At 42.5% G+C, this 16,195-nt stretch overlaps 1 protein-coding gene across 24 annotated transcripts in view; it reads left to right on the forward strand.

The window, feature by feature from the left end:
- The window catches only part of LOC127567064 (calcium/calmodulin-dependent protein kinase type II delta chain), a 362,600-nt gene that overhangs the window by 13,123 nt on the left and 333,282 nt on the right, over positions 1–16,195 (forward strand). The gene's annotated exons all lie outside the window — the stretch shown is intronic.

The raw sequence follows: 16,195 nt of genomic DNA on the forward strand, positions 1-16,195 counted from the left end.
GCAGGAGGCAGAAGGTGATGCAAGTAAATTTTATTGCTACTAGAGCCTATCATTATTGCAAGGTTCATTTATATTTTGCCTATACATCCATGCAGACAATGTAGTCATGCGAAGAACCAGGTTTCGCTTTAGGTGTCTCCACCTGCCAGTGTCTCAGTTTACGTAATTTCAGAATGGAAAATTAAGATAGCAGGAAAGTGCTCAAGCAGGCAATTAGGAAGGCCTACAGGGGCCATGAAATATCCTTGGCAAGCAGGATCAAGGAGACTCCCAAGGCATTTTATACTTGCATTAAGAAAAAGAGGATAACTAAGGAGAGGGTAGGTCCACTCAAGGATAAAGAAGGGAATTTGGGCTTGGAGTCAGAGCAAGTGGTTAACGTACTAACTGAGTACTTTGAGTCGGTATTTACCGAGGAGAAGGATTTGGAGGATAGTGAAGGCAGAGTGGGGCATGCTAATGTGCTGAGACATTTTGAGATTAAGGGGGAGGTAGTACTGGGTTTTCTGAAAAGCATTAAGGTGGGTAACTCCCCAAGGCCTGATGGTATATATCCCAGAATATTGAAAGAAGGAAGTGAGGAGATTGCTGGGGCTTTGGCAAGGATCTCTGTGTCCTCACTAGCAACAGACAAGGTCCCAGAGGACTGGAGAGTAGCAAATGTGCATTTGTTCAAGAAGGGAAATAGGGATAATCCAGGTAATTATAGGCCAGTGAGCCTCACTTCAGTGGTCAGGAAGCTACTACGGAGGATTCTGAGGGATAGGATTTATGTGCATTTGGGAAGGCATGACCTGCTTAGGGGCAGTCAGCATGGCTTTGCGCGGGGCAGGTCATGCCTTACAAACTTGATTGCTGCCTGGATTAGAGAGTATGAGCTATAAGGAAAGGTTGGACAAACTTCGGTTGATCTCCCTAGAGCATCGAGGCTGAGGGGAGACTTGACAGAGGTTTTTAAGATTATGAGAGGCATAGATAGGGTAGAAAGTCAGAATCCATTCCCCTTTTACATTCTTCACAATAGGAGCACTTGACTGCACAAATACACAAAATGCGAAAGTGACCACGATTTTTTTTTATCCCGAATGTATCAGGAATGTAATATACTAATGTAATTTTTTTTATCAGGAATGTAATATACTAATAATGTTTTGAATGTGGGCAAGTATATGGCATGCAGTTATAATTTTTTTTCCCTTGTCACTTTTGAGGTAGAAGCTCTTGTGGATTTAGGAGACGAAGTGGCAGGCTTTTTAAAATGTATTTTTAGGATTTCACGTCGCTAAAGCCAGATTTTATTCTCAATTTCTAAATGATCTTGGCAGAGTTGATAATCCAGATTGTTGAATTGCTGCAGTCCTTCTGTTGAAGGTGCCCTCACAATTCCATTGGGGTTAGAATTTCAGCATCTGGACCCAGTGAAAAAGGAATGGTGTATATTTTCCGGTGTGGTGGTGTGTGATTTGGTGTCTGCTCAGATATTGCTGTGAGAAACTAAAATCCACTGGGTGGATTTGGAACCAGTCTCGGACTATTCTACCTGTGTCTGGCTATCAGGACATGAAGCAGCAAGTGGGGTATTGACTGGTGTGGAGGGAGAATGTATGAGGAGTGGAAGCACTTTAAGCCCATCCTTAAACTTCCATTTCACCACTAAGCATCTTGTGGCTAAACCATACTTGTTTGCTGGCACAGTGATACAGAGCACTTTTCTGTAAACCAATGCGGTGATGAACAACCAGAACTGGTGTCATTCTTCCTATTTAAGGTGGCATTCCTGGAGTGAAAGCCATTGTAAAGGCCTGCCTCTACTTGTGTAAATGCCACATTGGTGCTCCATGCATTCCATGGATGAATGCAACATTGAACATGTTTGCCGTGTCATTCCATATGTTTAACAAGGCCTTCTTCCTTGCACTGCAATAGCTTCAGGCAGAGTCTTTGATCACTTTTTTTCCATGGTTATACTTTTTCTTTCCTTTGGCATCCCTTTAAAAACTGGAGATTCTTGTGTGCCACTATCAAGTTTACACTTGCTGACTGGAAAATTGCAAATTATATGGTATTATGATGGTTGTGTTTAAAAAGTGACTGAGAACCTTGGGTTTCCCAATTCCCATATGTTCTGCCTTCACCATCCTTGCCCATTGTCAACATGTTAAATGTGACCACTGTTTTATTTGATCTATTGTATTTTACGTCACAAAGAAGCAAATCCTTGCTTTATCGTCAGTCGGACCACAGGAAATCTTACTTACCATTTTAAAAATCCATCAATCGTATGCTGTCTGTCTCTTATGTCGCACAGTTAGCATTTCTGCACCACACTTCAAATGCAGTAAGAACTTCTGGAACAAAAAACTGGTGGCAGATTATGTAATGTGTGAACTTGATGGGAATTGAATACTTATTCTTCATTGGTAAAATATTTTCATGTCTATTTTTCATTTACTGCAGCATTTCTCTAGTTATAAATAGCACATCCTTTGACCTGACATGAGCAATATTAGTTAAATTTTGCACAGGTTGTACTCATCATAACTTTATATTCTGATATCACAGTGTGCAAGATATATCTTTTTTCGTCAAGAAATGAAAATGAAGCAATGGACAGGAAATTTTAATACCAGTACAACAATATGCATGCATTTCATTTTGAAGACAAGTTTGATGGTTCTAATCTTTTCAACTTTGATTTATTATTGCATTGACCCATGGTTTAATTAAATTCATTGCTTTTATAATCTTAAAAAACAGGTCTACACTTTTACAAATAGAATAAATTACACTTGTCATGTGAAGAAGAAATGCTTAAAGTGAACTAAACAATTGGGATATCTTTATTTTCTAAGAATGTCCAACATAATTTATATAGTATCTTTATAACATAGCAAAACATTCTATATCACTTGAAGTTGCTATCAAAGTTTGAGAAGTCTTGGATCAGGTGACCAATTTCTTAGTCAAAGAAATAGGTTTTTAAGACCATCTTAAATGAGGAAAGCAATTGTGTGGTAGAGGGGTTTTGCAAAACCATTCCAGAGCTTAAGACTTGGGTGGCAGAGGCCATGGCCCCAACAGTGGTTATTGATGATCAAGACTCTAGCATTGGAATAATGAGTCAAAGGAAGTTCTCCACCCACCAAAATTCCCTGCTGTATGCTTGAATGATATTTTAAACTTGTACCTGATAAAACCTACTTTTATGTTTTAAAAAAAATGTTTTTGGAACTAAATGAAAAGTTTGCTTATTTTGTACGTCAATTGAATTGAATGCTGAATTCTAATGATGCTATTTGAATTTTAAGGAAACCTTTACACTGAACTATACTATGTGGTTTAAGTTTGAAAAGATGAAATATTTTTATTGTCAATTCTTCTTCTTCCCTCTGGGCATACTTTAGCAGAAGTTCCAATTCATGGAGTTCATAGAGTTATACAGCATGGAAACAGGCCCTTTAGCCCAGCTGGTCCTTTAGCCCAGCTGGTCCATGCCGACCAAGATGCCCCATCCAAACTAGTCACATTTGCCGGTGTTTGGCCCATAACCTTCCAAACCTTTCCATCGATGTACCTGTCCAACTGTCCTTTAAAAGTTGTTATTGTACCTGCCTCAACCACTTCCTCTGGCAGCTCATTCCACATACATACCACCTTTTGTGTAAAAAAAAACAAGTTGCCCCTCAAGTTCCTATTAATTCTTTCCCATCTCTTGAATCTATGTCCTCTCGTTCTTGATTTCCCCAACCCTGGGAAAAAGACTGAGTGCATTCACACTATCTATGCCCTTCATGATTTTATACACCTCTATAAGATCACCTATGCTCCTATGCTCCAAGGAATAAAGTCCTAGCCTGGCCAACATCTCCTTATAACTCAGACCCTCATTGATATTGGGAACAAATTGCTCCCAATATCCTCTGCAGCTGTCAACTGTTAATGTATTGGAATGGACAATATACATTAGCAGACAACAGGAGTTAAAACCCTGAAACTTCCTGTCCTTTTTTTTGTTGGGGACTCGCACAATTTGGAAATAGTTATTAATATCTATTTTATCTGCAGTATTAGCCTCCATGAGCATATTGAACTGAATCAGAGTTGTACAGTGCAGAAATTGTCCCCTTGGCCAGTCTTGTCCATGCTGACCATTGTACCTATCTATATTAATCCCATTCACCTGCATTTGGTCCATAACCTTCAGTGCCTTTGAGATTCAAGTGCTTGTCTAGATGCTTCTTAAAATGTTGTGAGAATACCTGCCTTCACCATCAGGCAGTGTTCCAGATTCCAACCACTCTATATGGAGGGGGGAAATGACAAATTCCCCTTGCTTCCTGTCTAAATGTCCTAACTCTCATCTGATACCTATAGCCTTTTGCTTGAGACACACCCACCTTGCTGTCTACCCTATTTATCTTCCTTATAATTTTGTATACACTTACATCGAGTCACCCCTCAGCCTCCTATGTTCCAAGGAAAACAAATCCTGTCCAATCTCTATTTATAACTTAAATGCTCCAATCCAAGCAACATTGCTGGTGAATCTCCTTTGCGCCCTCTCCAGAGCAATCAAATCCTTCCTATAGTGTGGTGACCGTAACTGCATGCAATACTCCAGCTGATCAATGTTCTGTAAGGTTGTAACATGACGTCCTGCTCTCAGATTCTATGCCATGACTGATGAAGGCAAGCATCCCATATGCCGTAAGCACTCTATCTACCTGTGCTGTCACTTTCTAGGGTCAATGGACTTGTACCCCCTGTGGCCCTACCATTTACCGTGCATGTTCTATGCTTACGTGACCTTCCAAAATGCATCACTTTGCATTTGTCAGGATTAAATTCCATCTTCCATGCTCTGCCTAATTTTCCAGCTGATCTATATCCTCCTAAGATGATCCTCCTCACTATCTACAACACCATAAATTTTCATGTCATCTGCAAACTTGCTAATTTATCTTCTACATTCACATCCATTTTGTTAAGGTATATCACAAGCATCAAGGGTCCACTGGTTCCAGACTTGCAATCAGAAAAACAACCTTCTACTACCACCCTCTTTCTCCTATTATCAAGCCAATTTGGATCTAATTTGCCAGCTGGCCTTGGATCCCATGGGCTCTGACCTTTTTGGACTGGCCTTACTATGCAGGACCTTATCAGAGGGCTTACTAAAGTCTTAAGTAGACAATATCTATGGCACTTGCCCTCATTAATGTACATAGTTACCTCCTCAAAAAAAACATCAAGATCATGTAGATGCCACGGCCAAGAAAGCTCACCAGTGCCTCTACTTCCTCAGGAGGCTAAAGAAATTTGGTTTGTCCCCTTTGACTCTCACCAACTTCTACCGATGCACCATGGAAAGCATCCTATCTGGATATATCACGGCTTGGTACGGCAACTGCTCTGCCCTGGACTGCAAGAAACTGCAGAGAGTTGTGGACACAGCCCAGTGCATCGCGGACACCAGCCTCCCCTCCTTGGACTCTGTCTTTACTTCTTGTTGTCTTGGTGTAGCAGCCAGCATAATCAAAGGTGCCACCCACCCGGGACATTCCCTCTTCTCTCCTCTTCCATCGGGTAGAAGATACAGGAGCCTGAGGGCACGTACCACCAGACTTAAAGACAGCTTCTTACCCCACTGTGATAAGACTATGAGTGGTTCCCTTTATACAATGAGATGGACTATGACCTCACGATCTACCTTGTTGTGACCTTGCACCTTATTGCACTGCACTTTCTCTGTAGCTTGTGACACTCTACTCTGTACTGTTATTGTTTTTACCTGTACTACCTCAATGCACTCTGTACTAACTCAATGTAACTGCAGTGTGTAAAGAATTGATCTGTATGATCGGTTTGCAAGACAAGTTTTTCACTGTACCTCGGTACAAGTGACAATAATAAACCAATACCAATACCAAATACTGAGACAGATTTCCCACAAACAAAGCATTGTTGAACTATTCCTAATCAATCTCCGTCTGTCCAAGAGTAAATAAATCCTGTCCCTTTAAATTTTTTTCCATTAATTTCCAACCATTGATGTAAGACTAAGTCTTACATGTAAGACTAAATCTTACATCAATGGTTGGAAATTAACAGAAAAAATTCTGATCCCTACTAACCTCGAATTAAAAAAAAAGTTTTTCTGCCCTCCAGTCATCAGGTACCTTGCCTGTGGTTAGTGAGTATGAAAATATCTCCACCAGGGCCTCAGCATTCTCCTCTCTTGCCTCCTATAGTAGCCTGGATACATTTCATCAGGCCTTGGGGACTTATCAACCTTTACTTTCTCCAAGATAGCTAACACTTTGTCCATCTTAATGGTAACATGCTCCAGAATATGACTGTTTTCTCTCCCTGAACTTTTCATTTACAATATCTTTCTCCTTGGTGAATGCAGATTAGAAGTATTCATTTATGATCTTGCTCACACCCCCGGCTCCATATAAAAATGAATGATAGATACTTATACAAATTTACACTTGGTATAACTATCTTGGTCTTTATTTAGGAAAATTGCTAAGTTTTATTTGATTACAGTTGCACTGATGATTTCCTGTGTAATTTCATCATTCTTGGCTATTTCAGAACAATTTTGGTAACATTTTGAGAGGAAAACAAGGGAAATATTTCAATGTTTTCCCCTATGTTTTAAATTTGGGTGGGGGAAGCCCATGATGAAATGAAAGAATGGATGGTTAACATTTTTTCAGAGAGTTGGCTTTAATAGGTTACACCATTAACAGCATGATGGATCACTCCAGAGTAACACTGCAAAAACTGGTCTGAATGTGGATCTGGAGCTGTTGAGACCAAAAGTTCTGCCTAATGAAGGTGCACTCACATTACTGGTAACATGTATTCAAAGGGTCAGGATGGTTTCTTGACCTGAAAGAAATGCCATTCCCACTTCAATTAGTGAATTTCTCCATTGTTAGATACAGTTGCTCTGTTCACCATTACTGGAATGTGTCTTGCAGGGAAAAATATAATGAGGCCGATTTTAAGCTCCACAAATTGCATTTTATAGTGAATTTTCAGAAACTGTGTTACTGGATTCTGCTATATTATTGGATCCTTCTACAGTAGATGAGCATTTAATCTAGCAAGTCGAGGATACACCATATGCTGTCAGCACTGGATAAGGAATTTAAGGCAAATGACAATCTGCCATTTTCTCTCTCTCTCTCTCTCTCTCTCTCTTTCTCTCTCCTCTTTTATGTATTTGTTTCTGTGCAGTGATCTGCCAGGGTATTGGCTTTGGTATAGGGGCATGACAGTTTAGAATTCATGATTATTTGGCTGAGACTGGGAATACAAAATCCAAATGTATTTTGGATTTTCAGTCACCACTAGTACTTGAACCCAAGACTTGGTGGCAGTTGTACGTCGCACATTTCTAAAATGCAATCATTTATCCACCTTATTTATAAGGCAGTGTCCTTTATTTCCTTGATTTAAAAGAGAATAATATATTTCAAGCACAGAAAAAGTGGTATTTTCCATTAAATGTGTATGTCTGAATTGACACCTTTCTGCACTGGAGTTGATAAATTGCTTAAGTTTTGCCACCAGAAAACATTGAAAAGTTGGGTAAAGTTGTACTAAAATGTCTTGTCAAATATTACTTCACAAACCTTACTTGGAAATTACTACATTGTTTACTCCCTTTTAAACCAATCTAATTGTTGTCCTCAGTCTTGATTACATATCTATGAGTGTCTGTGCATGAAGAGGTTTTGATGCTGTAATTTAAACCTTCATTTGAAATTTACAGTATTGCTGCCTTGTGCTATATAAGCCTCCTTCCAAACAGAGTGACAAATGTTGATTAGTTTGTTGGTGCTGGCAGCTACTGAAGTCTTGTACTAAGTGTGATATTACTATTCCAGCTGGCTGTGATTCTAAGGTTCACACATGCACACTTTCTACTGCGGTCACTGGATTGTAATGATGATCACTGTTTTGTATCCCTTCCTAACTTTGGCACGCCATTTTGTATTTCAAGTCCTACCACCTCCTGTGCTCACTTGCAAGAGATACTGAAGGTGGTTGGGAAAAACATTCAGATGCTAAATGCCTTCAATATAACTATTAATTATAATAATCCTAACTAAGGAAAGGATATGTGGTGGATTTTACAAACTTTGTTGTCAGTGGTGCATAAAAGTTTGTGCTTTGAACGCTTGTCCAAGTTTAACTGTGGAAAATTTATCCTGTCAAAGTTATCAGTGATATATTCTGTGCATGCAGTAAGTGTACTTGTAGTTTCTCTTGACCTTTCTGCTGTGTTGACTCATTTGATAACTTCACTGCCCATCATTGCCTCTTCTCAGGTGTACCTCAATACAACTGACTTTGCATTGTTGCATTCCTGCCTGTTCAGAGGATGGTTGAAATTTATTATATGCAAGGTGTTGTTCTGATTTACTCTTCCTGGAATCCATACCTTTGTTCACCCTCTTGATAACTTCATCCATTGATATGGGGTCTCCTAGATGCATGGCAGTGATATCCAAACTGACCTTGAGCAGATGGCAACCCTCCTATTGGAAGAGATGTATGACAATTGGAAACTCGGATGAGCAGAGCCACATTATTTTGGCCTTGGAAGAAACTTTGCTCCCTTACCATTAAGTCCCTTTTCCCCTGCAGGCTGAATCAGACTGTACGCAAATGTGGTATTCTGTTTGACCCAGACTTGGTATCCAATCCATTACTAAGCCTGCTTTAATCCACTTCCATTGAAGACCTTACTCACTGTTGACGTGAGTAAACACACAGTTCATTTTGTGTCCTGCACTTTTCATGAACTTCACATTGACCAAACTCTACTGATCTGCACTAAGCCCATTTGACTTAAAGTCTCATCCTATCAGACCTAGGTTTGCTGCATATCCCAAGTGACTTGTATATGAAATGTTAAAGTTATCCAGCTCAGCCCCATCTCTGCAATGCAACACCACCTTCTGAAACCTACTCGTGTTACTAGTCCGTCTCTTCAGTCCATGCCATTTTCCAGAGCCTTCAATCATACTATCTGCAGTTCTGTTTTTTGAGTCCTCCAAGTCACTCTGTACAACATTTTAAAATGCCTTTGCAAAATGCAAACCAATTGATCATATTCTACCCCTACTGCAATGACGTGGCTTCCTGTGCATTTTCCTGTACAAGACATTCTAAGGTGTTTTTCAATGCTGAAGGGACTCCACTTTGCAAGTTGTCATTGATACATTCAAATGCTATTGAATTGTCTTTTTATACACATTACGGTTGCTGTAGATTTGAAAAGTACAAGTCAACCTCATGACATAATATCAGAATTCTGGATATAGAGATTGAAATTGTGAAGTAAGTGGACACTTGTGCAGTTGTAGGTTTCCATTATAAATTATTATGTCAAAGTTACCACAATGTATTTACACAATTCTGTTACAGGTTGTGTTGAAATACTCTTGCCAGTAGAAGTAGGTATTTGCTCTGATAGGCAGTTTCTATTATAAATATAACCACAAGAATTTTGCAATGTAATTGATGATGAGAATTGTAGGTGTAATGTATGTGTAATGTATGTGTTTTGTACCTAAATATGACTGGTGCTCTCATTGCAAACTTTGAGTATTTGTTTTTTTTAAGTATTTCCAGTTTCTTTAAGTATTGTGAATTGAAAATTTACTATGGGCTTCAGTGTTGATATTTTGGTTTGGTTGTAAATTACAGGGGTTGACAACTTTCTACTTGATTCTTTTGTTAACTGTTTTCATTTTTGGTTGGATTAGATTTGTGGCAAGTTGAAAATTTTTACATATGCCAATTGTTTGCTAGGATTTCACATATGATTTAAATGGTAGCATGTGAAGATAAACAGGCAAGAAGAAAACTTGTTCAGGAGCAATTATTTGGGATTATGAAGTGAATGGGAAAACATCCAAAAAATTCTAAAATTTGTGCATTGAATGAGAAAACATGTATAATAATGGTGCGGTTATGATGTTCAACAAGTACTAGGATAACTTGTGATACAAGGTGTCCTAGACCACCATTTACCAGATTATGCAGAAAGAACAGAGATGCTCTGGTTGAATCTCGAAATTACAAATGAACAAATGTTTGTTCATGTATATTAGGAAGGACCACACATTTGTAATTTAGCACGTATTTGGAGTGTATCAACAGCTTGAAGCAATGCATAATTTTTATGTGGTTTATCAAGCTTGTGAAATTTATTTAGTTGATTGGCTGTTATGTTTAAAGGATTATCTATGCCATTTACTGGCAAAACATTATAACTTAGTTTGCCTCCCACAGCGCCCTTTTAGAATGTTGAATGTTGACTCTTACTCCTATTTGCTAATGGTTAAATTGAATGTGTATTTGTTCCTATGCTCATGCTCTCATCTTGGAGCCTGGGTTCTGTTTAAAGTTTGGGGAAATTCTTCTAATGGAGTCAGCTTGGGGTGGGATAGCTTCAGTCAGAGATGTATCTTGTACAGGAGATTATGCTCAAGACCTTGTGGGGCTGGCTCTGACTCATCAAAAGAACTGGAGGTTAGAAGACTTGTAAACCATATTTTGAGATTATTTTTCAGTGATCACAGATATATTTTAGATACTTTTCAAATTATTGTTTAAAAATAGCTAAGAGGTTGCAAGTATACATTTAGATTCTTTGAATGTAATTTTAACTGATTTTAAATCCACTTGAAATGCCTGTCCCATCTTACCAGTAGTATATGATTTACTTCTATCCTTGATAAATAATTGAACAAAAAGTCATCCTCTTTAAAGTGCATCATTGGCACTTTTTTGTACTTTTTGTATAACTAGTAATAAAAGCAGCGTTTAAAAAATCCAGTGGATAAATATTATCAATTTTTTCAGCTAGAACTGTATATAACATAAAATTTAGAAAGAAACTTCAACATTGTTGTGGACTAATCTCTTTAAATAGTTCCTTTTTTTTAAAAGAGATGAACAAGGCAATTGAATGGCCTGTTATTATTTGAAGTAATATCAGAAAATGTTGGAGCTTGAAATGTTGGAAACCATTCAGTAGGTGAGGCAGATCAATAACCTTGCCACAAAATTGATATGGATTTCACTAAATAGTTCAATAGTTAAGTGCTCACAAAAATTAGCACCTAAAATGACTAAATTTTATTACAAGGTGTGAACAGATGGCTGTTTATAACAGTATGTGCAGGTATAAATGGAGGAAGTGAATGTGTGACAATTGATTTGTTAGCAGTGTGATAAGGTATTCTTCAGCTCTGTGCAAAGCCCAATGTTATTTAAAGAGTGTTGCTTGTACTAAATTTAAACATTCAAAGTACTGTTTTAATTTAGTTGACAGTTATCAAAATACACTTTTTAGTCCTCTTGATCTGGATTAATTTGGGCGAACAGTAGCTTCTGTTTTGATATGTTTCCCTTATAAAATGCCTGACTTTAGCAAATTTAACATAACACAAACCCATTTAGCCAGTGCATGGACATTGGGCTCTCAGATTTCTAATTGAAAGAATGTAGAGGTGGTCATATTCAGTAGTCTGGATTGTATATCAATGGAGATGTTAAAGATGTTAAACTCTGGTAGCAGAGTTGCCTAGGATTTGAGTTCTGGGTTCAGAACCTCTCTTCAGCGATTTGAGCATACAATGTAGGTATATAATCTTCTGTAGTATGGACAGTGTGCAGGTTTGTTAGGGGTACTGTTTTTCTGATGAAACCCAAAACTAACTTCATTGTGCATACCCATCAACTTGCCTCATTGAAATCTTTGTGTCTCTCTGCCTGTGTTGCAAAGGCCGCTTATGCCTAATTGCTCACCATGTCAATATTCCACCACCTTAAGCTGACCTCTACGATGTTTGTATTTCAGTTGGTGGGTGTAAGTAAATAAGTCATGTGATGGAGTGTCTTTACTGTTGTCTCTGAGCTAGGAATTTTTGTGAATATTTGGTCTGAGTCCTGATTAGCAGATCTAGTATGATTGACAGCATTTCAAGCCATATGTGAGGCTTTTGCTGATGAAGAATACCTTATCACACCGTTAACAAATCAATTTTCACACATTCACTTGACATTTGAAGATGCAGTTACTACCTTGACCAAGTGTGTGAGGCAATTAAACCTTTCTCTGCACTGCATCTATGGCCTCAGGACTTCAGTTTTGACAGCTGTCTTCTATTCTGCTTTGTTACTTAGCTGCTTATTTCTTGGCTTCTTGCTCTTCTATTCCTTGTCATCTCATCCATCAAAGTTTCCTGTTTCAGAGTGGTCAATAATATTGTGATAATGATTTTTAGAAAGTGCCAAGGACCTGTATAATGAGCTTTTTCACCTGTTCTAGCAGCAGTGCACCCTTTAAGAGGTCCAGTTTGTACTTGCTTAGCTTGATGGTTCTTACTACATGAATATTTGCCACTGATATCATAGTTAGCAGGCAAGTAGGGTAAATTTTGTGTTCAGCATGGTAACAGAATGGTGTGGGTTTATCTAACTTTGCAAATTTGCATTGAATTTACATGAAATAACTTATGAAAATCAAATAGAAACTACAGATGTTGGAAATCTGAAATAAAAACAGAAAATATTAGAAATACTCATCATGACCAAAGGGCCTGTTTCTGTTCTGTATGATTCAGATTGGTAACATGTTTTGAATGACTGTACATTGGCATATTTTTGAGGGCATTAGCAATATGATTAGATATTTAAACATTACTTTTTAAAATAAATACACTTGACTATGGTGATATTCAAAGTATAATACCTGATCTATTCAATAGTTAAAATGTGGATAATGCTGATTATTAGTTAGAAATATTGTAAGAATATCTGTATTGAATAAGATATAGTAGTACACTGCAACCTTTTATGTCTGCTGTGAAGGATTTTTATAGAAGTGATGGTTGAACAAGGACTGCCTGGTCTGATATTATCACAATAGTGTAGCCGGACGCGGCATGTTGCTGAAAGGAAAACTCAGACGTGGAGGCTGAACCGGAGCACACTTTACTGAGACAAGCAAAACGCGCGCGCGCGCAGAAGTACCTGAGAGCCTTTCCAGCTGACGTGACATAAGGTTCCTGCCGGAAGGCCCGCCCCGTGGTTAATCTACGACACGCCCCTGCGCATCCGCCTGCAGCTGCCGATGGCGGTTCGAGTTCCGTGAGTACGGGCCGCTACACTACCCCCCAGAAACGTCCATCGGGGGCATGGGGCCCCCATTCTGTGTGTCCTTCTTGGGTGGCCTGCCCCATTGGCACGGTGAGGGTACCTTCACTGGCTGCTCAATGTCCAAATGCGCCGGTTTGAGGCGGTCCACTGTGAAAGTCTCCTCATGGCCACCCACCTCCACGACACACGTAGATCCATTGTGCCGGATCACCTTGAAGGGTCCTTTCGTACGGCCTCTGTAGAGGTGACTTGTTGCATGCCCCTGCCGAATGAAAACGTACTCACAGTCCCAGAGGTCCTTAGGGATAAAGGACGGTGTAGTGCCATGTCTAGAGGTCGGAACCGGTGCCAGGCTCCCCACCTTGTCCTGCAGCCTCGTCAGCACTTCTGCCGGCATCCCTGCTGGACCTTGGGCCTCTGGCATGAACTCGCCCCAGGACTGTCAGGGGAGTGCCGTAAACCAACTCCACCGAGGAGGTGCCCAGGTCCTCCTTGGGGGCCGTGCGGATGCCCAGTAAAACCCAGGGGAGCTCATCTGTCAGTTGGGCCCTCTGAGGCGCGCCATCAGGGCTGACTTGAGGTGCCTGTGGAACCGCTCGACCAAACCATTGGACTGTGGGTGGTACGCCATGGTGTGATGTAACCGGGTGCCCAGGAGTTGCGCCAGTGCTGTCCACAAACCTGATGTGAAACTGTGCCCCTCTGTCGGAGGTGTTGTCCGCTGGGAGTCCGAACCTGGCGATCCAGTGTGCGATGAGTGTCCTGGCGCAGGATTCAGTGGACATGTCCACTTGTGGCACGGCCTCTGGCCATCTGGTGAACCTGTCGACCGTGGTAAAGATATACCTGGCGCCCCGGGAGATGGGCAGGGGGCCGACGATGTCCACGTGGATGTGCTGAAAACTCCCGAGCGTCGGCTGGAACTGCTGGAGGGGAGCCTTCACATGCCGCTGGACTTTGGCGGTCTGGCAGTGTACACAGGTCCTGGCCCAATGTCCGACCTGCTTGCGCAAACTGTGCCAAACGAATTTGTCTGAGACCAATTTGATAGACGCCCGGATGGACGGGTGGGCCAGGCTGTGTAGCGTGTCAAATACCTGCCACCTCCATGCTGTTGGTACCACGGGCCGAGGTCTGCCAGTCGACGTGTCGCACAGGAGCCGAACTGCTGTAGGCAACAGGGACGTCCTCTAGCCGGAGTCCCGAAACGGCGGTGCGATAGGCCGGGAGCTAGGAGTCCGCTTAATGTGCCTGCACCAGCGCCGTGTAGTTGACCCCTGGGGCAGAGGTGGTCACTGAGTGGATGTGGGGGCAGGACAGCGTGTCGGCGACCACATTGTTCTTCTCCGCGATGTGGCGGATGTCGGTGGTGAACTCCGAGATAAACGAGAGGTGCCTCTGCTGCCAAGCCGACCATGGGTCCGATACCTTTGCAAGGGCGAAGGTGAGGGGCTTGTGGTCTGTATACATGGTGAAATCCCTTCCTTCAAGGAAATACCGGAAGTGCCGGATAGCTAGGTAGAGTGCTGACTGAAAAAGGCGAGCGGTCGCTACTGGCCCTTGACGAGCTGCTCCAGGACTCTGCCAACCGCTGTGTCAGAAGTGTCGACTGTGAGCGCCGTGGGTACATTGACTCTCGGGTTGTACTAGGAGGGCGCCTTCGCCAACGCCTCTTTGGCCCGCTTCGAAAGCCTCCGTGGACTCCTGCACCCCATGCCACCCTCTTTGGCCTTGCCGGCATCAGACCAAACAAGGGTCTCATGATGCGCGCCGCCGCCGGCACGAACTGATGGTAGAAATTTACCAACGCCACAAACTCTTGCAGGCCCTTGACCGTGCTGGGTTTGGGAAACTGGCGGATGGCCTGGACCTTGTCTGGCAGAGGGGCGGCTCCGCGCTAGTTGACCCTGTGGCCCAAGAAGTCGATCTCCATCAGCCCAAACTGGCACTTCGCCGGGTTGATTGCCAGTCCGTGGTCGCTCAGGCGCTGGCAGAGTTGGTGCAAATGTGCCACGTGCTCTTTGCGTGACTTGCTGGCCACCGTCTAGGTAGATGAAGACGAAATCCAGGCCTCGCTGCACCGAGTCCTTAAGCCTCTGGAAAGTCTGGGTAGCGTTCTTGAGGCCGAAAAGGCATCCTTAGGAACTCGAACAACCTGAAGGGGTGATGAGGGCTGTCTTGGGCACATCGTCGGGGTGCACGGGGATCTGATGGTACCCCTGGACCAGATCGATTTTTGAAAAGACGGTCACCCCGTGGAGGTTTGCTGTGAAATCCTGGATGAGGCACCGGGTATCGGTCGGCGGTTGTGGCATCATTGAGTCTCCTGTAGTCCCCGCAGGGCCTCCAACCTCCTGCGGACTTGGGCACCATGTGCAGCGGAGATGCCCAAGGACTGTCCGAGCGGCGGATGATCCCCATCTCCTCCATCTTCCGGAACTCCTCCTTGGCGAGGTGGAACTTGCCGGGTGGGAGCCTACAGGCCCGGGCGTGCAGCGGTGGTCCTCGTGTGGGGATGTGGTGCTGCACGCCGTGCTTGGGACCAGTAGTGGAGAACTGTGGGGTGATGATGGAGGAGAAATCCGCCAGCACCCTGGTGAACTCGTCACCCGAGGGTGTGATGGTGTCTAGGTGGAGGGCCGGGAACTGGGCTTCTCCAACTGGAAGGTCTGGAACATCTCGGCGTGGCCCTTCAGGTCGACCAGAAGATGGTTGGCCCATAGGAAATGTGCCCCTAGTAACAGCCGTGACACCACTGCTACCGTGATGGTCCAGGTAAAACAGCTGGGGCCGAAACGCAGCGGGATGGTATGCGAGCCGTACGTCTGGATGGTGGTGCCGTTTGCAGCGGTGAGGTCGGGGCCTGGGGCCACGTTACAGGTGCCCCTGTTCGAGGGGGGAAGGACGCTGATTTCGGCCCCAGTGTCCACCAGGAAACGTTGCCCGGAGTGTCGGTCCCAAAGGAACAGGAGGCTGTCGTGATGGCCAGCCGTCGAAGCCA

Source organism: Pristis pectinata, chromosome 2 (assembly GCF_009764475.1).
Source record: "Pristis pectinata isolate sPriPec2 chromosome 2, sPriPec2.1.pri, whole genome shotgun sequence".
Taxonomy (NCBI): Eukaryota; Metazoa; Chordata; class Chondrichthyes; order Rhinopristiformes; family Pristidae; genus Pristis; species Pristis pectinata.